This window comes from Micromys minutus, assembly GCF_963924665.1.
Source record: "Micromys minutus genome assembly, chromosome: 7".
Taxonomy (NCBI): Eukaryota; Metazoa; Chordata; class Mammalia; order Rodentia; family Muridae; genus Micromys; species Micromys minutus.
Genome location: NC_137976.1, coordinates 25430357 through 25455077, shown reverse-complemented (window position 1 = coordinate 25455077; position 24721 = coordinate 25430357). Strand labels below are relative to the sequence as shown.

Sequence of the window (24721 nt, the reverse complement as noted above, 5' to 3'; positions counted from 1 at the left end):
AAATGCTTGTGAAATTGAAATTGGACAGACATAATCATTAAGATTACAAAAATCCACTGTCCTTCATCAGAATCCATTTAACTTTGTAATGTAGACAAGTCACCACCGATATAGCTTTCAAGCTGTTGATGCAGACACTAATACACAGAATCGTAATTTCGACAAAGCATTTGTTTCGCTACTTTAGTAGAAAAAAAGCAAAGCCTGGGGTTTGGTACCACCATGTCCTAGTCTATAAAACTGCTTTCATTGCATTATTTTCAGAGAATAACTGTGGTTATTTCACCAACATGTAGCAACTGACCAAGGTTTAACATTGAAATCTCTTTTTCCCATGTAGTCAGAGCATTTAAGCACTATCACCTTGGTGATTTTAGTTCTCTCTTGGTTTGTGTATCTTGCTCTGCTGTAACAAATGCTTGCTTCCTAAGCCATTCTCTTTTCAATTTTTATCCTAGCTGGGCATAATGACACAAGCCTGAAATCCTAGAATTTAGAAAGCCAAGGCAGAAGGAGTATGAGTTTGAGGCCAGCCTGTACAACATATAATAGGAAGGCATTGTTTTAAATTACAATAAAATACAAATAAACCTGTCCATTAAAGACATAACAACATATTTCTCTCTTTAAGCTGATGAAGACTTGTCTGACTATCTCAATCCTTATCCATGTATCCATAAGCATTTTGTTTGTTTCAATTTATTTTGGTTTCCTACTTTCTAAAAATATAGCACAGCTATCTTAAAATGATGGGGGTGATTACTGTTTTGACTGGTTCCAAAACTACAAAACATACTTTCCTCTAAGAATGTTATACATTATTCTTTGCTATAAGGCTACTAATAATAGTAATGAATACTATTATGTAGCATGTTTGTATACCAGGCACTGTTATGTATATAACACACTTACTTTAAAAAAATAAATTGTTGAATTACATGTATGCTACAGTTATTACATTTATAAATACAGAAAAAGTATACAATAAATATTTCATAAAATACAGAAGTAATTTGTGTAACCCACTAAATTACTCGGTGGCTATATTGAGATGCTGAGATTAAACAGATGCCTTATGAACAGCGCCCATACACAGAAACAAACACACGTAGATCAAGCAGCTCTGAAAGGTACAGAGCTGTTAATGGTCAAGGAGTAAATCAGGACCTGCCCTGCACAGACTCCCATGTTTATAGTTTATCAGTTTACACAGTGTGATGGCAATTATTCTTAAACCAGCAAATAAAAATATCAGTTTTCATCCTGATAATTGAGTTAGACTATTTGAGGACTCAAAGATGTTTACTTATTGCTGACATCATCTAAGGCCTTATTTTAAGTCAATCTACCAGAAAGCATATTGTGTAATAAAACAAAAGAGAAATGAATATCAATAAAATAGATGCGATGAGAAAAAGCAAAATTGTAAATATGTTAATTTAAAAACAGCATTAAGACAAATATCCACTTGTTTTCTACTATTTAACCAATCAGGAACCAAACATTTGGGGAAATTGCATAAATAAAAAAATAGTAATTTTCTGCATACTGAATACAAAGCTGAGTTCACAAGATGGAAACCCATGTGGGCCCACACCATCACATAAAAACATTGCAGACAACCTAAGGTTCTCTCCAGCTTGAACATTGTTCACCTTGAGAATTGTTCTTGTCCTATATGTTTAGAGCTCTGATCCACACAAAACCTATACAGCCTCTTTTACTTCCAGCCACTCCCACAAATATTGTATAGCTTGGAGACAAAACTTTCCAAGCAAACGGTCCCAAGAAACAAGCTGCAGTAGTCATCCTAATATTGAATAAAATAGATTTTCAAACAAAAGTTATCAAAAAAGATAAGGAATGGTATTTTTTAGTCTTCAATAGAAAAAAAATCTATCAAGATGAACTCTCAATCATGAACATCTACACTCCAAATATAAGGGCATCCAAATTCATAAATGAAACTCTACTAAACCTCAAAGCACACATTGCACCACACACAATAAGAGTGGGAGACTTCAACACCCACACTCATCAATGGCCAGATCATTGAGGCATAAGCTGAACAGAGACAGAGTGAAACTAACAGAAGCTATGAACCAAATGAATTTAACAGACATCTATAAAATATTTCATCCTAAAACAAAAGAATATACCTTTTTTCAGCACTTTATGACACCTTCTCCACAAAACAAGCCTCAACAGATACAAAACCATGAAAATGATCCCGTGCATCCTGTCAGATCACCATGGATAAAGGCTGGTCTTCAATAACAAAAAATAAAAAACAACATAAATCCCACATACACATGGGAGCTGAACAATACTCTACTCAACTTTAGCTTGGTCAAGGAAGAAATGAAGAAAAACATCAAAAACATTTTAGAATCTAACAAAAATGAAGGTACAGCATACCCAAACTTATGGAGGACAATGAAAGCAGTGCTAAGAGGAAAACTCATAGCTCTGACAGCCTCCAAAAAGAAACTGGAGGGAGCATACACAGGCATCTTGACAGCCTTGACAGCAAACATGAAAGCTCTAGGTTAAAAAAAAAAATAAATCAGATATATCCATGACTGGAAATAATCAAACTCAGAGCTGAAATCAACCTAAGAGAAACAAAAAGAACTATTAAAAGAATTAACAAAACCAGTAGATGGTTCTTTGAGAAAATCAACAAGATTGATAAAACTTTAGGCACACCAACTAAAGGGCACAGATAGTGTATCCAAATTAACAAAATCAGAAATGAAAGGGGAGACATAGCAACAGAAACTGAAAAAATTCAATAAATCATTAGATCCTACTACAAAACCTTATACTCAAAAAAACTGAAAAATCTAAAGGAAATGAACAATTTCCTAGACAGATACCAGGTACTAAAGTTAAATCAGGTTTAGATAAACCATCTAAACAGCTCCATAACCCCTAAAGAAAGAGAAGCTGTTATCAAAAGCCTCCTAACCAAGAAAAGCTCAGGACCACATGGGTTTAAAGCAGAATTCTATCAGATCTTTATAGAATACCTAATACCAATATTCTTCAAAGTATTCTGCAAAATAGAAACAGAGGAAACACTAGCCAGTTAATTCTTTGAAGCCACAATTGTGTTCCTTCCTAAACCACACAAAGACCCTATAAAGAAACAGAACTTTAGACTAATTTTCCTCATGAAAATTGATGCAAAAATACTCAATAAAAGTTTTGCAAACCGAATCCAAGAACAAATCAAAACAATCATTCACACCATATGATCATCTCATTAAATGCTGAGAAAGCCTTTGACAAAATTCAACATCCCTTCATTTTAAAAGTCTTAAAAAGTTCAGGAATTCAAGGCTCATACTTAAACATAGTAAAAGCAATATAGAGCAAACCAGGAGCTAAAATCAAACCAAATTGTAAAAAACTTGAAGCAATCCCACTAAAATCAAGGACTAGACAAGACTGCCTTCTCTCTCCCTACCTATTCAATATAGTACTGGAAGTACTAGCCAGAGCATTCAGATAACAAAAGGAGGTCAAAAGAATACAAATTGGAAAGGAAGAATTCAAAATATCACTATTTGCAGAAGATATGATAGTATATTTAAGTGACTTTAAAAATTTCACCAGAGAATTTTTATAGCTGATAAACAACTTCAGCCAAGTGGTGAATATAAAACTAACTCTAACAAATCAGTCACCTTCCTCTAGTCAATAATGTAAAATACCTTGCTGAGTGAGGTAACCCAATCACAAAAGAACACTCATGGTATGTACTCACTGATAAGTGGATACTAGCCTCAAACACTTGGAACACCCATGAAACAATTTACAGAACTTAAGAAGCTCATAGAGAATGAACCCCAGCAAAGTCTCATTTTCCCAGTGTAAGGAAATTCGAAGGTGCTGAGGTGGAGAGGGTGGTTGGTAGAAGGAGCACCTTCAATGGAGACAATAGGAGGGGGAGAGGGGATGGAATTAAGGGAAGGGTATAGCACTTGAAATGTAAATACAAAGAATACCCAGTTAAAAAAAATCAAATAAATAAATAAATAATAAAAATTAATTAATTTTCTACATGTTGAAGAATCTACAGGATAGAAGCCCATGTGGGCCCACCCCTTTATTTCACAACATTGCACACAACCTAAGATTCTCTACAACTTGAACATTGTCCACCTTGAAAATTCTTCTCATCCTATGGGCTTAGGGCTCTTATTCCCAGGGAACATATACAGCCTCCTTTCCATCCCATCACTCCCTCAAATAATACTGTATACCAAGTATTTATACAGCACTGACATTATATTAGATCTTGCATGTATTCCAAAGATTATGCAAAGCAAACACATGGATATATGCAGAGTCTATGTTCAAATGCCACACCACTTTTAAAAGTGGAAATTGCACATTTTTTTTTATCTATAGAGGTCACCGAAGTGGTCCTCTGAAAATATTTAGGATGAACTTTATATTGCATAGTATGTTTAACTCCAAAGTTTCAAGAATGTAACTCTTTCTCCAGAATTTTAGTTGTATTTTTTATTTCTTATCAGCTTGTTTATTGCTAATGTTATCATACACATTTGATTCCAGATCTATTATCTGAAGAGTCTCAAGCTCAATGATAAACTATTCAAACCAACTAAATTAAATAATCATACAGCATACACAGAATGTCTTATAAAGATGACATATTAAGGTTTCTATCAGGCTAGGAAATAAATACTTCACATCAGCATTTGCACTGATCCAAATGATATCTTGTAGAGTAATACTTAACTTCTAAACTGTCCTGCTTTCCAAAGTTCAAACTAAAGAATATACCGTGAGCATTGATGTTAGCAATTCATGACACCAAAAGAGTAAGGCAGATTCCTACCTTTTAAGAGTGATTTAAATATGTGTTGCAGTCTGTGCTGAATGAAACTCCTACATACATTTTACATTATCATCTCAAAGCAGAAATGATGCCTCTCAAAGGGACACAATTTTAATTCACAACCTTTCTAGATACTGATAGGTTAGCATAACCATTATAATTTTGATCAACATAAAGGAAAGAACATACTGGTAATTCAACAATGGACCACAAAAATGAATGAGACAAAATCCTCGAGGTATAGGAGTGTCATTTTCTGTGACTGTAGACACAATTAGCAAAGCATGTGAAGAACATAGGTTGAAAGAACATATCTTTGCTCTGCTACTCAAGGATAATATGTGTCTAGTGCACATATTATCACAGTCACATGGCAAAACATTGACCAGCACATCAGTAAACCTGTGCCCTCCTGTTGGGTTCCCATCTGATGAAATCAACTAATTAACCTTGGATCTTCTTACAATCACTGCTATTCAATATTTTAAAAAATTCTCCAAGTTCCTCCCTCTTCTGTTCCTGACACTCCTTCCTCCAGAAATCATCAGTTGAAAATTAATGGATTTGTAAATCACTTTTTAAAAGTCCTACAAGGTTAAAATCATATAAATTATCATTCCCGTCCTAGCATTTTACATCAACACCTTCAGACGTAGTTGCTTCCCTTTATGAACTTGTCCCACAGTGTACCATAACCACTCATTTAAAATCTTTTATAAATAATTCTTTCAAATCTCTCTATATATGCAAATAGATTATAAATTCCTTAGGTACAAGTATAGTAAAGCATCTTTCATATCTAGGATTGGTGACTGCCACCAAACATCTGCAGGGATATTAGTTTACTTGAAGAAAAAAATAAAGGGCTCATGAATTCCCTTCTTAAAATTAGTTTCCTCTAAACTAAATTTGCCTAAGTATTTACAAAGCAATATGCTATATATTAAGGAGAAGGAACGAATAGGTCTAAATGCCTTCCTAGAAGAGAAAAAGAAAGCTAAACAACAACAAAACCACAATTTAGTTAGGAAGATGGGAAACATTTTATTAATTATTTTATTCATTTATATCCCAAATGTTATCCCCCTTCCCTGTATCTCCTCACAAAGTTTTTTCCCTGTGCACCTCCCTTTCAAATCTAAGAGGGTGCCCCCATTGGTATTTCACCTCCCTGGGGCATCATGTCTCTTCAGGACTAGGTGCGTCCTCACTCACGCCCTCAAGTCCTTTGCTAAATATGTGCCGGGATCTGGGACTAGCCCATGTGCGTGCTCTTTGGATGGTGGCTCAGTCTCTGGAGCTCTGAGGGGTATGGATTAGTTGGCACTTCCTATGAGGTAATGTCCCCTCCAGCTCCTTAGTACCTCCCGTAACTCTTCCATAGGGTTGTCTCATTAAGTCCAATGAGTGGCTGTAAGTATCTGAATCTAAGTCAGCTGCTGGTAGAGCCTCTCAGAGGACAGCCATGTTAGACTGCCATCTCCAAGCACAGCATAGCATCAGTAATAGTGTCAGGGTTGGCACCTGCTCATAGGATGGGTCCCAATTTGGACCAGTGACTGGCTGGTCGTTTGTTCCGTCTCTGTCCCACCTTTGTCCCTGCATTTTTTCTCTTAGGAACAATGTTGGGTCAAATTTTTTGAACATAGAATGGTGTCCCCATCCCTCCACCAGGGACTATAGAAGGTGGTTGTAGTAGTAAATATTATTTTCGTGAAAGTCCACCAGACCATGCTATCACTGCAGCAGCCGCCCTCTCCAGCTCTTCACTGCGGACTCGGCTCACATTCCCATCATCCAACCCCTGTGCTTACAGTCACGATTCCCAGTAACCCCACAAAATCAAAATTCTAGAGCCTTGTAATTCATCAATCAGATTTATATCAGTAAATTCTCACTTCACGAAATGTCCACACAATAAATTCAGAGCCAATTGATAGTGATATAAACTTCCCACGTAGATAAGACAAATTGTCCTGTAATAATTCATCCCTTCTAAGATGTTCATAGCTACCTGTGGCTCTTTAAAGCCACACAGATCCGTACAGTGCTTCTCCTCCTTCTTCATCTCGGTTTTGTCTCCCCTCTGGGACTTGTTAGAGGTCCTCACCCACATACCCTGCAACTGCAACTGCATATTTCCATTTACTCGTCTGGTCCTCTGGGCTTCTGTCCTGTCTCTTCCCATACCTGTTCTGCCAACCCCTCTCCTCATGCTCTCCCATCCAGGTCTCTCCCTCCCTATGCCTCCCATACTTACTTTGTTCCCCATTTTAAGTGAGACTGAAGCATCCTCACTTGGGCCTTCTTTCTTGTTTAACCTCTTAGGGTCTTTAGGGTACATCATGGGTATTCTGTACTTTTTGGCTAATATTCATTTATCGATGAGTACGTATCATGCATATCATTTTGAATCTAGGTTGCCTCACTTAGGATGTTGTTTCTAGCTCAATCCATGTAAACTTTTTAAAAGTTATATCTGTACTCAGAGTGAAGTATAATTGTCAAATGAAAACCCAGAAATAAAATGAAATAAAATTAACATTGTATCAAAAAGTTTATGTGAGATGTATAAATGAAGCCCTCTTTTATTGTAGCTTAGAGTTTGCATGTAGTAAACTCTATTTTTACAAAAAAAAATATTTTGCTATAGAAATGAACAAAAATTCCACTTCAGCATAGAAAAAAATATTCAAAGAGTAGTCTTAGAGACAGTAATTCTCAAATTTAATGTATTATTGTATATACAAATACAGCAATTAACTTTATGTAGAGCTCTTGATATTTATTAAAAATTAATACATTAGTCAAATATAATATTGATAACTGAGACCGTGTCTTATGGCATGTATAATTCACATCACATTAGCATGAGATGTACAAAGCTATGATATTTAAGCTGAAAAGGTCTGTTCCCTTAAATTATTACCAAATTACATTAATGATTATATAGTAGTTCCTATGAGGTAAACCTTTTCTTTCATCGGAGTTTTAAGCTACAGACCTGTAAATGGCAACAGTAACCAGTTACCTAATATTTAATGTTCATGACAAGATCCATGGGTCCCAGTTGGCCTTAGGTAGACCATGATGGTTAAAAGCATGTCAAGTTTTTGTATTCTCCACCATGAGAAGAAATCCTCACATCCAGTGTGAGTGGAGAATAAGAAAAAAAAAATGTTAATAGAACTGTGGATATAAATAAAGCCCAGAAGTTTTTTTTTTTAAAAAATAATGTCTTAATATGCTAGTAATAACAAAAAATTCCTTTCTAAAAAATAATACCTGAAACTGTTTAAGCAGCCAGGTTTGTTGGTGTTCTATTTCTAATAGGCAAAATTAGACCAAATTTAATGCAATAATATTAGTAATAATGCAAGAATATCATAAGACTAATAGTTAAGTTACATGTTGTAGTTTTTGTTTAAACAAAAGACCTCTGTGTCCCTATCATTTCAGATAACTAATGCAACTAATGTTACATGTATCTATGTAAATTTGTCTTTCATGTGAACTCTATCTTCTGTGCTATGGCTGGGGTGGGGGATATGACAAAACACTCATTTAGAAAATAGGTTTTAATGCACACTATTTAATTCAAACATCAGATTTTGCTTAAATATAATCTTTCAAGTAATGTACAATAGAAGAGAATACCATGGTTGGAATATGGGTGAAGTTTGTTCCCCAAAGGTTCATGTGATGCGAGCTTGGTACCCAGTGTGGCAGTGTAAATACGTAGAAAATTTAAAACGTAAATCTATCTCCTGGCCTCCTACAGAGCAGCAAATACCTACCAACAACAACCTTAGACTCAGTATCTCCCCAGTCTCCCACAGCTTCAACCCCAGGTGACCCACCAAGTTTCCCTTACAAAGACAGAATCAGTTGATGGTAAGATCATTAAAAAAAAAATTACATCCCAGTTTCCAGTATTGGCGATGTTGGTGCCAGTGAATAACTGACAGCATCACAACTATTTAGCAATTTAACAAAAATAACAAAATAAATAAATAAATATCATTGGAAATCTCTCCATAGGTATTGATGAGAATTTGTCCATCTGTGTTGGTATTGTTAGACCTTCAGAGAACAGTGATGCCCAAAACAAACAAGAAGTTTACAGCCTTTAAATGAATACAGCAGGAGGATGAAAAGCATGAGTCTTGATGGTTCTGGATGGCTGAAACAATGTAGATTACGAGGCACATGTTCAGAAAATGTCAGATACTGGACACCTGGCTGTGTGTGACATAAACAAAATGCGGATCCAAAATTAAAGTCTACACTCAAAGCTATTGGAAGCACTGTCTTTGTTAGTGGTAATCTTAATTTTAGTGGTTTTTGCCTATATTCCGTGATCTTAGACATTTTCAAAGATAACACTAAAGAAAAGAGGCACTGATTTTAAGAAGAAGAAATGAGATAATTTGAGGGCAGCAGTCTGACAGAAAACCAAACTAGACACTATATTAGAGACAGACCAGATAATGCTTCATGGATGTAAAAAAAAATGCAAACTCTTTTATAGGGGTCTCTTAGAAGAGTATATTCCAGTACTGAGGAGATATGCAAACAAGGGCTATACATTGATTATATAATCAATGGTTTGGCACCTGTTCCACTCGTCACGTCTCCAGAAGAAGATTCCATGGGGGAGCTTTCCCCACTGATTCTAGACCTTTCAGTGAACACACTGAAACAGGAAGAAAAATATTTTTGTTCCAAGGAACTGTGTCACTTTGACAGAATTCCTGTTACCCTACAAAAAGCTTTAATGTCTTCATTGTTCTGGGGCATTTTCTTTTTTCTTTTCTTCTTACTGGATATTTTATTTATTTACATTTCAAATGTCATCCTCTTTCCCTGTTTTCCCTCCAGAAACCCTAATACCACCCTTTCTCCTCCTGCTTCTGTAATGCTCCCCATCCAACCACCCACTCCCATTTCTCTTCCCTGACATTTCCCTACACTGGAGCATAAAACCTTCCCATAACCAAGGGCTTCTTCTCTCTTTGATGTCTGACAAGGCCATCCTCCACTACATATGCAACTGGAGCCGTGGGTACTCTTAGGTTGGTGCTTTAGTTCCTGGGAGCTCTAGGGGGACTGATTGGTTGAAATTGTTCTATCTGTGGGATGCAAACACTTTCTGCTCCTTCAGTCTTTATTCTAATTCCTCCATTGGGGACCCAGGCCCAGACCAATGGTTAGCTGTGAGCATTTGTCAGGCTCTGGCAGAGCCTCTCAGGAGACAGCTATACCAGGCTCCTGTCAGCATGCACTTCTTGGCATCTACAATTTTGTCTTGGTTTGGTGATTGTATATGGGATAGATCTCCAGGTGGAGCAGTCTCTGGATGGCCTTTCCTTCAGTCTCTGATCCACCCTTTATCTCTGTATTTTCTCCCTTGAGTATTTTGTTCCCACATCTAAAAAGGACTGGAGCATCCAAAGGATCTTCTGTCTTCTTGAGTTTCTTGTGATCTGTGAATTGTATTTTGGGCTTTTGTGCTAATATCCACTTATAAATGACCATGAATGGTTTTTTTTTTTTTTTTTTTTTTTTTTTTGTGACTGAGTTGCCTCATTCAGGATATTTTCTAGTTTCATAATTTGACTGAGAGTTTCATGTAGTCATTGTTTTTAATAGCTGAGTAGTACTGCATTACATAAATGTACCACATTTTTGTATCTATTCCTCTGTTGATGGACATTGGGGTTTTTGTTTTGTTTTGTTTATTTTGTTTGTTTTTTTCCCCAGTACTATATTGAATAGGTGGAGGGAGAGTGGGCAGCCTTGTCTAGTCCCTGATTTTAGTGGTATTGCTTCCGATTTCTCTCCAGTTAGTTTGATGTTTGCTGCTCATTTTTTTTACTATGTTTATGTATGTACCTTGGATTCCTGATATTTCAAAATTCAGTGTTGAATTTTGTCAAATGCTTTCTCAGCATGTAGTGAGATGATGATAATGTGATTTTTTCTTTGAGTTTGTTTATATTGTGGATTATGTTGATGGATATCTGTATACTGAACCATCCCTGCATCCCTGGAATGAAGCCTACTTGATCATGGTGAATGATTGTTTTGATGTGTTCTTGGACTTGGTTTGCAAGCATTTTATTGAGTATTTTTGCATCGATGTTTATGAGAAAAATTGGTCTGAAGTTTTCTTTCTTTGTAGTGTTTTTGTGTGTTTTATATGGACATTATTGTGGTTTTGAAGAATGAGATAGGTAGTGTTCCTTCTGTTTCTGCTTTGGGGAATAGTTTTGAAAGTATTGGTATTAGTTCTTTTATGAAAGTCTGATAGAATTCTGCACTTAACCCATCTGGTCCTGGAATCTTTTTTCTGGGGAGGCTTTTGATGACTGCTGTCATTTCTTGAAGTGTTATGAAATTGTTTGATTTTTGATTTTTGCATTTTCTCTGACTGTTGTGTCTGTGTTTTCTATGCTTTCTTCTGCCCCTGAGATCCTCTCTTCCATTTCTTGTAGTCTGTTGGTGATGTTTGCATCTATGACTGCTTATATTTTTCCTAGGATTTTTGTCTCCAGGGTTGTCACTGTTTGTGATTTCTTCATTGTTTCTATTTCCATTTTCAATTTCATCACCTGTTTGGTTGTGCTTTCCTGTAGCTCTTTGAGTGATTTTTGTGTTTTTCTCTCTAAGCGCTTCTATTTGTTTACGTGTGTGCTCCTGACTGGCCTGTAATTGTTTAAGCTTCTGAAAGACCTCCATCATCATCATGATGTATGACTTTAAGTCTAAATCTTGTTTTTCTCATGTGTTGGAAAATACACTACTTGCTGTGGTGGGAGAACTAGGTTCTAATGTTGCCAGGTTGTCTTGGTTTCCATTGCTTAGGTTCTTGTGCTTTTCCCTTGCCATCTTGTTATCTGTGAATATAGGTGATCTTGTTGTCTCTGACTGGAGCTTGTGTCTTCTGTAGGTCTGAGGGCCTGTGAGATCAGGAAGGAGAATACTCCTGGGTGTTTGACTTTTTCAGGACAGGCAGTGAATTCTCATGGCAGTGACTCCATTCTGTCTCTGTGGGCTCAGGTGGGAGAGTTCTGGGAGGTCAGACATCTGCGTGCAGGTCCTAAGTCCTGATGGCAGTCACCCGGGTCTCTGTTTGGGCCGGAAATGTGAAAGTATAATTCTTAAACAACAAACCCTTCATGATTCTGGAGAAGGAAATGAGAGAAGAAACCAAAAGACAGGACAAGCTCTAGTGCTCAAAGACTAATGATTAATATTCAGAAAATGAACATTTTACCAAAAGTAATATACAGATTCAGATCAATTCTTATCAAAACTCCAACACAATTCTTCAGAAATATTGAATCAGACACACACAAAGCAAACAAACAAATGAATCAATAAATAATAGCAAATAAAACATGGCAGCCAAGCCATCCTGAACAATGAAAATATTTTAAGTTATATGACTGAACTATAATAATTAACACAGCATGGTACTAGCATCAAAATAGACATGTTAAATATGAAATATAATTGAATATATGGACATAATGTATGTATGGGTATTTGAGTTTTTACACAGAGATAAAAGAAATACATACTGGAGGAAAGATACATTTTTAACAAATGATGCTGTCCACACTGGATAGCTATATTTAGAAGAATATAATTAGATCTTTATCTCTTTGCACAAAATTGAACTCCAAATAGATCCAGAACCTCTATATAAAACCCAATACCCTAAATCTTTCAGAAGACAAAAAGAAGGCAAAAGGTTTATACTTATGGACATAGGTGAAAGCTTTCTTACCAGGACTCTGATGGCACAAGACCAGCAATTAACAAATGAGGTCTTATCAAACTAAATATCTTCTGTACAACAAGGGACATCATCAATATATGAGCTAAGACAGCATAAAGAACAGAGAAAAATAACTTTGCCAGTGGTCCATTTCACAGAAATCGGTACTGAGATGTATATAAAAAAACAATAAGCTAAATACCAAGTCGGAGGTAGGGAGAACCCGTACTCTGTAAATGGCATATGGAACTAAATAGAGAAGAGATACACATGACTGAGAAATTTTTTTTAATTTCAATAACCTTAACCATCAAGGAAATGCAAATTAATACTACTTTGAGATTTAATTTTAATGACTAAAATAAAAGCCAACAAATGCTGGTGTAGATAAAGATTAAAGGGATCACTCGTTCACTGCTGGTGGAAATACAGACACTATGCAAATCAAAATGAAGTCCCTCAAATGCTAGAAATTGGTTTGTCATATATTTAAGTTATAACACTTTAGAGAATATTCCAAAAGTACTGTATACACTACTACAAAGATTCTTACTCATCCATGTTAATTGCTGCTATATTCACAGTAGCCAAAAAAGGGAAACATCTTAGATGCCCATCAACTGATAAACAAATAATGAAAATCTGGTACATATAACAACAGACTATTCTGTAGCTGTAAATAGAAAGTTATGGAATTCACAGGTAAATAGATGGAGCTAGAAATAATCTTTCTAAGTAAGATAAGTGAGTCTTAGAACTTATAATTGTCACAAGTTTTCTCTCCTAAACAAATGTTAACTTTGAGTATTTACATACATTCATTTAAATTGGAGTGTCCGAATAAATCAGAAAACTAGTAAGGAACCACGAAGAGTCTAACTAAGGGATAATGGATAAGCCATAAGGGTCTAAGAGGGAGGACTGAATAAATGTGATAAACTGAAGTATGGGTAATAAATCTAACAAAAGTGTTAAGTTGGATGGGAGATGGAGGGAAGGGAAGAAGTACAGGGAATGGTAATTAACACCAAAACCCTTGAAAAAGCCATATGAGAACCTACTGTAAGAGAAGGTATCCACACAATATTCATATATTTTTAAAAGTTTAAGTAGAATTATCCTATAATTAAGGGGCGTATAGTGACTGCCATAGACACAATAAGCTACAAATTAAAACATAAAACACACAGTACCAGGTCCTATAGATCCCTAAAGATTATATGCTATTTCTACAGCTCTTGGTTACCTATGAAAATGTGTTTGTTAAGGTCCTATCTCTTAAGACAGCAGACTCAAGTCATAGAGAAATCTTTATTTCTACTGGCGAGCTTTCATGGTTCTGAAAGTGCTATGATTTCGAACCCACAGTCTTACCCAGCTGTGAAATGTACTGCTGAGTGTTCTGACAACAGCCACCCACTGGTGTAATAGTGATGTAAATGTTATGCTAGTGATAAACCACTTTGCATTTTATTCTAGGCCAGCTCCTTAAGACAGAACTTGTGTTTGATTCCATTAATGAGACCAAGAACCCATGCCTGGGTACATCATAGGCCTTGGGGAGAGCACATTACAGTTATTCTGCTGAACAAGCATAATATTATGCCAACTCCTAAGTTATTTTCTCTGTACCCAATGATGCATGAGTTCCTCAACTCTCAGCAGACACGCTATTTTCTGCAATGGATGAAAGATTAACCCAGAGACCCAATCTCTTCAACATGTGGAGAATCAGAGATGAAGGAGTGAATGTCAGCCAAGTACTTTATCAGCGAGCTACATCAGAAGCCCCAATTCCTTCTATTAGAGACAGTTTAATACTGATATTAGATAGAAGATTAGAAGGTCTTGTGTTCTTTTTATCACTTTTGGATAACTGAGACTTTTTTAGTCAGTTTATGTTACAAGTATGGTCTTATTTCAAAAATTGTGCTGTGAAACACTATGAAGATTCCTCCAAAAGGGGATTAAAAGGGAAGGCTAACATATGGACCCTTCATCTCACTTTGAATATATATTCAAAGAAGTGAGCTGAATATGCAAAAGAGATGTGTGAACATTAATGTTCAGGAAAGCATCATTCACAATAACCAAACTGTGAAAGCATTGTGTCTATGTAAGACAGTTGGTTTTGATTATGAATTGACTGAACTAGAAAACCCTTCGGTGCTTAGTAATTTCACCTGTCGGAGTGACTGTGAGGGTTTCCCAATGCAGAGTAAGGCCTCTGAACTAATAAATAAATTACTTTTCTGATGGATTAATAATGTGGATGGCATTAACAAGAGGCAGTGAGAGGCAGTTGGTAAGGTTTAGAGAGAGGAGGTAAGTCATTAGCTGAATGTCTTGGGTATTGTATTTCGCAATGGCTTGTTCTTATATCAACCCTTCTCGCCTCTTGACAACTGTGATATGAACTTCCCACTCTCATCATCCTCTGTTCTGTGATGGATTGTTGGCTTTGAAACTAAAAATAAAATTTTGCTTTCTTGTTTCAGGTATTTCTTCAGAGCAGTGGGAAAGGTAAGTAATCCCATGTCCATTAGCAAAGAAACAAATCTCTGAAATATTTCATATATACTTCCACAGGCATTAAGGAGCTATTGCTCAATAAGAAGTTTCAAATAGACAAGAAGTACAGTAAATGAGATTTACTATGCAGAAAGATGATTACCGCCAACAATAATGTATTGCACATTTTGAAATCATTAAGAGCAAATTTCAAATGTCTCATCATAAAAAGTGAAAGCTAAGTAAGGGGGTGCATATGTCAGTAGCTTGATTTATTGTGCTATGTATGGCTTTCCATGCCTTAAAAAATCATTACCCTATGAATTCACACAATTACAAATTCTCAGTCAAAACTAATATTAAAGGCTTGTGTGTATTTGTTTGAAATAACACCACTCTCCACTGGCCTTGAACTAGGGAGTCTGCAAGAGACTCCCTAACTTTCCATTTGGAGTCTAAGTTGTCCCCATACCTACTGTTTTGCTAATGTCAGTTTGGTTTTTTAGAAAAAATAATTACAATGTTCTGTCTTCAATAGTCAAAAGCTGACCCTGGAACTTTATCTTCTGACCCAGGGCCTGGCTGTAGTTTGTCTATTTAATTGTTGAACAATGAAGAAACTATCAATTTCACTCTTCCCAAAATAATGTGTTCCTGATACTGTTTCTAAGTTAAGAGAGTGGAAGCCAAAGGCAGTTAGAGAAGTTCTTATTTTCACAAGACAATGTGAGAGAGAACTGGCCTAGAAGATAGTTAAACTTTTGTATTTCTTTGTAGACTAGCTTTTTCTGGGGATATCTGTTGTGGGTATGCATCCAATAACATATCTTCAGATGGTGCTTTTACCTGAGCAATATTGTCGTGGTCTGCTCAGTTGATAGGATCTAGCCTCTCCTGTTGCCTCTCCTAAAGTCATGCCAACCATACTGTAAACTGTCTCCAAAATACCTCTTCTGCCCTCATTATCTTCTCTTGCTCAGGAAAGTGTTTTCTACATTTCCCCTGCTGGAAATGCCATTATTTTATAAGCAAACTCTGTTTCCTTTCTCAGCCACTCCACCTCAGAGAATCCTGGCATTGTTGTGAAGAATATCAGGCCGTTTTTCAATTAGCAGGCTAGTGAGTTTCCCAAATTGTACCCCAAAGCTCTTTATAGGCTTTCAGTGAAGCCCTTCATTCTGTGTCCAGGGAAAGAAGGATTCTCATAGCTTGCCTTTGGGATGGATAGTGAGATGTAGAACCCAGCACAGCTCACTTCAAAAACAAAAGAGAAAGAAAAAAAGATCCCTCACAGAGATTGCTTCTTGCCATGACTTTCATTCTCAATCCTTTCATTATGGGCATTAGAGACTTCCAACCAGTTGTTTTTATAGAAGATTTGTATTTCGGTCTGGCATCTCAGTTTGGGATTTTGCATTCATGGAATCATGGTGCCTCAGTCTAAATTTCCAATTTTCACATGCTGTTACATTAAAATTGGTCATTTCTCTACTAATACCCACTAGTTAAATTTCCAAGAAACAAATAAAATAAAATAAAATAAAATAAAAACCTCTTGGCATATAGTTAATCTCTTTGCCACCAGTTTTTGTGTGTTTCATAACGCCTTTGCAGAGAAATGTGTTTACATTTATAAGCCCACACATTGTACTTTTACTCAGATTTAAGGAAGATATACATTTTACTTTGTGTTTCGTCCTCTTCCAAACCAACTAGGAATCAATATGCAGATGTTAGATTTACTGACTCTCTCAGGATGACAGATCAATAAAGAAACCCATTGAAAAATAATGCTTGCCTGGAGGAGAGGAATATAAACTGTTCTCTTAATCTCTGTAAGGCTTTGCTCCCAGGACCAAGGGCTTCTCATCCAATGTCAATAGTACTGAATTTTCGTACTGCTTTTTTTTAAAATGTCAAAGGCACTCTTCAAATATGTACTTAATTAAGCCTCTCTTTTAACAAAGGTGGCCCCATTCTCATTCCCCCAGCCTCTCTTTCCTATCTCCTGTGTGGAAAGATCTCTTTGAAGTCATGCAGGAGAGATGTGCTGGGATGAAGGAGATGAGAACAGAGCCAAGGGCACTTGTAATGAACTTTTGATGGGAAAGAAGTTTAGATTAATTCTGTTATTCTAGCTACCCTCTGTTCAGAATTCTTATAAGAGGAAATACAGGAAGATAATGAGTTAGATTTTATGTTAGCTCTGAAAACCCTGCCCTCTGAATCTATTTCTGAACACACTGTGGATTCCTGAAGATTTAGAACTGTGCACATTTTCAGGTTTGTAGGAGTTAGTCATTGTATATTTTGCCTGGACGCTTTATCTCGTATGATTGCCTTCAAGCTCTCAGCAGGAACTTGACTTATTAAAAGGTGCCTATTTGTTTGAAGATTTCTCTTTGGATTGATTCTTGGAAGGAAAGTCCACGATCATTTGTAACTCTGCGTATTATCCATAAGTGCAATTTTAGAAATAGATGTTGATCATTTGAGAAAGTGTTTTCTAGCTGCTTACAATACAGAGGCAATTTCATTTGGAGAACTGAATCCAATGTTACCATCCAGTAGCTGCCAAATAATTCATTTTAATTTCTTATCTCTGGTTATCTCAGTCATTTCCCAGAAAATTATTTTCTAAGATTGCTTATTTAAGAGTTTATATAAAGAGGCAGCAGACATACACAACATAAATTACTTAATGGCTGTAAGTTTCATAATTACAGTAACTTTTTCTTCAGTGGATTCTTGTTCAGGCATGCTGAATCTTATTTGGGACATTAAATTTCATAGATTGGTTCATGTTGTGTTGTTGCAAGCATCATTTTCACTTTCAATGCACTGAAGACAGGAAATAGAGGTAAAATAAGAGCCCTATTACATACCCGATTTCCACTTTGCCTAAACTTATTAAAAGAACCATTAAAAGTCATTTCTCCTCAAATGTGTATATTGTTTCTCAGTTCACATATACATGAGTCGTCAATGAAATTATTATTGTAATTCTATAAGATTACCGAATACTTCTTATACTAATAAATTTACGCTTAAAATATTAAGATTTAGGTCCTGAGAGATTTCTACCAAAAGGCAGCTTATATTTTTCCAGTACATTTTCAAGAATATCTAATAATTATTGCATGAGAAGAAATTTAGATTTCAAGTTTTTCTTTCTATGATAATTATAATTATGTCTGCTAGAACATTCACCTGAACATTTTAATTTACCAATATTTTATAATACAACATTTTGGTCACTTTTTTGTTTTTATAATTAAATATAAAGTCATAATTCATGAGGTCTTTCTTAAAGATATGTACTTCTAATGGTTTCTTTAATACCCACAGAAACTTTTTTTACATCATGTGCATTTTTGATTTCATTAAGTGTAACTTTGTGAAATTTGGAACTATTATGATAAACAACACTCCTTATTTGGGTCCATTTTAGTTGAAAAGATGGTTAGTACCTATGGCATTTTTCTTTCTTATTCAGAGCATCTAAATGAAAGCATGAATATTTTGATTTAGGCTCTTGATAGAAACTCCAGCTCCTTTTTATTTCCTCTATATTTGGTATTTTATTTATTATTAGATGATAATTATATACCTAAAAACATATGACATTCAAGAGTAAATAGGAAATCCCTTCAGAATTTGGTTACTGTCTCTCTTACCTGAAATACTCTCCGTCCAAGCCCTCCCAGCTCCTTAGCCTCCCAGTTACCACCCAAATCTCATGTTCACATGACCTGGTCATAAAGAATTTGAAAATACAAAGTTCAGTAATTCCTTTTTGGTGCTCAATCATTATTTGATATCATTGGTTTTATCTTTTTATTCCCTTTATAGTACTTATCAGTACCTTAAAATTTCATAGCTGTTTCTTCCCCTATACCCGTTGACATCCAAGCTCCATGAGACAATATACTTGTCACTTGGATTCACTGCAGAATCTCTAGTAAACTGAACAGATACCTCTTCAGACACTGACCCACCACATGGCTGCTGAATGAATGCATGGTAGCCAATGGACTTCTATTTACAGTCAAACAGATTATAATCCATATCATTGTTTAAAGTAGAATAGAATTAGTAGGCAAAGTCAACATTGTGATGACTGGCAGTTTTCTGGAACTTTTGAAGCTGATGAAGTGAAAACCTTTTAATGCACCAAAGTCTCTTTGACTTTTGTTTTCTAATACCATTACTTAAAAATAACATTCAATAACATTTGAGCCTTCCATAAACTACAAGGTAGATTTTTATAATACACAGGAACAAGCCATTATTGTTTGTCCTAAATCACCTAACCTGAAATTCTTATCTGCTCAATAATTATAAGCTATTATATTTAAGAAATACTTTCAGTGCTTAAGTAAAATTTCACCTGTGGTAGGGGTCTTAAACATTTTTTTTAAACTGAACAGCTTTTTCGAAAGCAAGTATTGCTGATGCCAGCTCTACATTTGTCATGTACTAATATTTAAATTGTAACTTTACAGTGGAAAGGCCTTTTCTATAAATACATCAGAGAATTAAATGAGAATCCCTGTCACAGTGTCATGTATAAAAGCATTTTTGTTTGTTCTATATAAAGGAGGTGTGAAGCAAAGCATAGAGAGCAAAAAGTCATGTCCCATATGTGAAGTGTGTTCCTTAATAAATACCATGTCATGAACTGTCATGTTTTAAGTCTACTTCTAAATATAACATTCAGTTCCTTTGTGAGTTCAGTGACTTGTGATCTTTTCAAAGTGTAACTGTCTCGAGTGTTTTGAGGTCTGTAGCCCTCGCTTTATTCCTATAAAATGTATTTACATAAAATTTTAGGAAACATAAATTAATAGTTTTAATTTTGATTTGACTGTATGTATTTAATTTGGTTTCATCGTTTGATTGTACTTAGGAACCCATTGGAAAGTACTAAATTGTGGTGCGTGTGTCTCTTCCCACAAATATTTGTCCATCTGTCATCTGGAACACTGTGCTGAACACAGAAGGTGAGAAAATGAATGACAGGAGCCCTACTTTTAGTAAAGTTAGAATTACATCTTTTACTTATTTCATAAGGAAGAGAAATTGTACATGCAACCATTGCCAAACAGAAAAATTATTTAAATATAATAAACTAACGTTATTTTGAAGTGGACAGTCTGTATGTGGAAAGTCTAAATATGTGTGATTTTTAAAGATTGTAGAATAAAGTTTCTTGTTATCACTCCTTTTTGTTGTTTATTGGACAAAAATACATTGTGCAATGACTATGTGCCTCAGTCTCTATACACATAGTAAGTTTCAAACTGTACATAGACGCAAGCTATTATCAGTATACTATCTGAAATATCCCCATGTGGCAGATGGATAAGACATAAAGCAAAGAACCAAACTCCACTAAAAGTTTATGATATCATTGTGAAATCTTACAACTCTCCACATTGAAAGTTGTATTGCTTGCCTTACCTAGAAAGTTCACTTTGACGTTTAAAAAGTCAATCCCATTTGTTACCTTTTTAATCTGAAGAACTGGAAGCAGTTAGAAACGTACCAAGAAGAACTTAATTTTAGAAGTACTATAGGGATGTTTATTTTTAATCTTTAGACTCAAGACTACATTTATATCTTATTTCATTGACTGTTATGCTTTTGGTTTTCTAGAGAGCTTGTTACATAAGCCTCAATTTAAAGTTTATCTTGATTTAAGTCTGCATTTCCAAATGTATCTCTGTATTCACCTTCCATTTCAGTAGACTAATTTTATGTTTTTTTCTGATAGGATGGTTTTAAATCCAGTCCAAAATCAACATATACAAGAACACTATGATACCTAAGCTATTACAAAAACAGATAACCAACATGCCTAATATAGAAAACAGGGATCTCTAAAGATGAGAGGAATGGGTGTCTCCAACGCTTTCAATATGATAGGTAAGGGGAAAAGAATTTTTAAAATGAGATTGTTGTACTGAAGGGACTGTAGAAGTAATAATAAGTTTATCGTGTCTAAATAAAATATAAAACCTAGGACAAAGATACCCCAATGAGATACTTACTGAAAATACATGAAAATGACACTTTGTGTGTGGAGCAGAGACTGAAGAAAATGCCATGCAGAAACTGAACTACCTGGTGAATCTATCCTATAAACAACAAACCCAGACACTATTGTGGATGCCAAGAAAAATTTGGTGACAGGAGTCTGATATAGCTGTCTCCTGAGAGGCTCTGCCAGAATCTGACAAATACAGATCTGGATGTTCGCAGCCAATCATTGTACTGAGATCACAGACACCAATGTAGGAGTTAGAGAAAGGACTGAAGGAAATGAAGGAGTGTTCAATCCCATAAGAAGAACAATATCAACCAACCAGACATTCCAGAGCTACTGGAGACTAAACCACCAACCAAAGAGTACACATGGAGGGACCCATGGCTTCAGCTATATATGTAGCAGAGGGTGGGATTGTCTGGCATCAAAGAGAACTCCTTGGTTCTGTGAAGGCTCAATTATCCTAGTGAAAGGGAATGCCAGGGCAGTGAGATAGGTGGGTGGGAGAGCACCCACATAGAAGCAAGGGAATAGCAGATGGAAGGGAAGTGGTATTTCAGAGGGGAAGCTGGGAAGGATGATAGCATTTGAAATGTAAATACACAAAATATCCAATAAAAAATAAATTAATTTTTAAAAAAGAAAATGACACCATGAGCCTATGTTTCTAGGGAAATTGGGGCTTTCTCTTTGAGATCTCAGGTTCATTAATGAAAGAATTTAACAGCAGTCTCTGAAAGAAGCTTGAGAACACTTTTATTGAGGTTTACAAGATGAATTACAGGCAAGGCAAGCTGTAAATATTAGTCATTGTCTGAAAAAGAGAGATGAAGAAGAGAGAGACAGAGATAGACAGTGAGACAGATACATAGAGACAGAGTTGGTGATACAGAGAGAAAATCTTATCACATGGCAAAAATGGTTAGCATCGGAGAAGAAAAAATTCTGAAATGTCAAAGAAAGAATGGTCAGCATCTGAAAGAGACATGAACAGAAAAGTTATGCCTTGCTGAATTAGAACACAAAAAGGTAGCTAAGTCACAGTGGCTACACAGAGTGTAGAGTTGTATGTTGGGGAAGTGCATTGTCTCACAAAAGGAATAATTATTCTTCCTATCTCTTTACTGTGGTTTTCAGTGAATCAAGGCCAGAAGTAAGTTCTATTCCTCTGATCAGGGGGAACTAACTGCCCTTTAACATGCTTCAGTAGAGCCCTTATGAAAGCAACTGATTCGTCCTTCCTACTCCCAAAGTGGTAACCCTGTCATGAGATAATATACTTAATCCAATGCTAAAGTAAAAATGCAGAGATTCAGTCCCAAAGCTTTTTAGAAGGGAGTGGTTTCTACAGGGAGTACAGCCTTTTTTACAGCCTACAAGCAAAGGAACATTTTAAGAAAAAGACAGGAAAGTATGGATCCCTTCTAATATTCTCAGCAGCAAATCAGGGACAGTCGTAAAAGTGCTATTTTCCAGGTCCTGCTGTTAGCGATCTAGTTTCTATATTCTGTTCTTATCACTAACTCTGTGCAAAATAACTGATATAAAATAAATATTTACCTAGGTGCAAAGCCACATGTAAAAAGATGTCCATATTCATTGCTGCAGCCAAATTGACCACATACAAGCTTTTAGTGTAAACAACTCATAGTTTACAGAGCAAAGGTTCTCAAGCTTCCTAATGCTGCAACCCTTTAACACAGTTCGTCATGTTGTGATGACTGCCCACCATAAAATTATTTTTGTCTCTACTTCATACCTGCAATTTTGCTACTGCTGTGAACAGTAATGTAAATAGTTTTGGAGGTAGATATTTGTCAAAGTAGTTGCACCTCCATAGGTTGAGAATCACTGTTCTAAGAATATAATATTTCCAATAGAATGAGACAGTTTTTTATGTAATATATTAAAGTGTATCCCATTAAATGAATTGACACATTGATGTTTTCCTTACCCAGAACAACACACTGTAACTGTGACAAAAACCTCAATGAAGGATTCCTTTTCTGTCTTTTGTTTGTTTGTTTTGAGGTGGTTGGGTTTTTTCTTTGTTTGTTTGTTTGCTTGTTTGTTTGTTTGTTTTTGGATCATGGTTTCAGAGGTTTGTGTCCTTAGTGACTTGGTTTTGCATTTCTGAGATATTCTGAATGTGAAAGCCATGCAAAGAAGATATGGTTTAGAGAAATTGAGACTCTAAGTATTTTTGTTATTCTTTCATCTTGTTTTTCTCTTCCCCAAACAAGAATAAATTCTTGAAATGCTTCTTTATTCTGGTCTTTATCTAAGAAGACTGCTTCTTTGCACTAAGCTGATACTTTAAAGTTTCCAAATATTTTGTAGCTGGCATGCTGGGTGATTGGTCCACTGAAATGTGTTTCCACAGTCTCTTTTGCAGTTCTCCATTGCTTCACATCATTTTAAATGTTTGTCTGAATTGAACTATATTTGCCATCTGCTGTTTCGGGCTCTCAAATGATCTGAAACCTTTGAATTTTGTTAAATCATTCCTCATTATTGCTTTTTTAGTAGTTTCTATAAAGTCTATCCTTCTCCCTTCTTCCCATTTCCTTATGTCTGCCATTTACATATGCTCCTGTACCCGAGGAAGGAAGTAAACAAGCAATCAGCTTCAAATGCACACTCCCTAGTCAAACAGTAACTGATCTATTTGGAATCAACTTTATCACTTTGCCTCTATTTCATGGTTGTTGTTTTCTTAAGTGTTTTCATTTAGTGCTGACGTGCAACCAATCAATGACATCTCAGGACCTTTAGCGTATTAGATCTTTAGATGATGTTGTTTTATAAGTCCTTTACTTCCACAGTATTAAACATTTATTTTCCACCTCATTTATTTTATTACTTTAAGTTTTTCTACTTAGTTACAAAAGGATACTTCAATATTAATGTGCATAAAGTGATCAAAAGAAACAAACAGAGGCTGGAGATGTGGCTAAGCAGTTAAGAGTTCATTGTGCTTTCGGAAAGGACCCAGGTTCAGTTCCTAGCTTGCAAGTCAAGTGCATAGTATCACTCTAAAGTAAAATAATAAAAATAAAGTCTTTTCTCACTTAAACTTTAGAGGGTCATCCAAGAATTATTAAGTCTTCCTCACTTTCATTAGCATATGCAGTACCCAGTGCCTTCTCATAATTCTTAGTATATAGACATAGGATCATGTTTAAAGCCTCACATAGGTGGGAGAAGTTGAAGGAAAAAAAAAAGGGCAGCAGACCGGTCATGTCCTATATAATAAAATATTCCTGCTCTTATTCAAGCTTTGTATTGATCAGTTGTTTAGTTCTCCATTTGTATATTTATTTCTATGTAGTCTAGTTATCTGTTATGTATAATGAATAAGCAAGGATTATTGGCTTAAACAAAACCAATTTGCTCGATCTTATAATGTTATAGGGTGGGTGGAAATGTTTTGTTCTTTTAAGGCAACATTAATTGGAATCACTCATAAAGTTCTATTTCTTTATAGTGCTGGAGAAACACT

At 35.6% G+C, this 24721-nt stretch overlaps 1 pseudogene across 1 annotated transcript in view; it reads left to right on the top strand.

The window, feature by feature from the left end:
- Positions 1-24721, top strand: part of LOC308422623 (sperm-associated antigen 7-like) — a 38330-nt pseudogene that overhangs the window by 5765 nt on the left and 7844 nt on the right. Inside the window, exon 2 of the transcript in view lies at positions 15158-15182. The product of the transcript in view is annotated as a sperm-associated antigen 7-like (transcript). The remainder of the gene's footprint in view (positions 1-15157; positions 15183-24721) is intronic.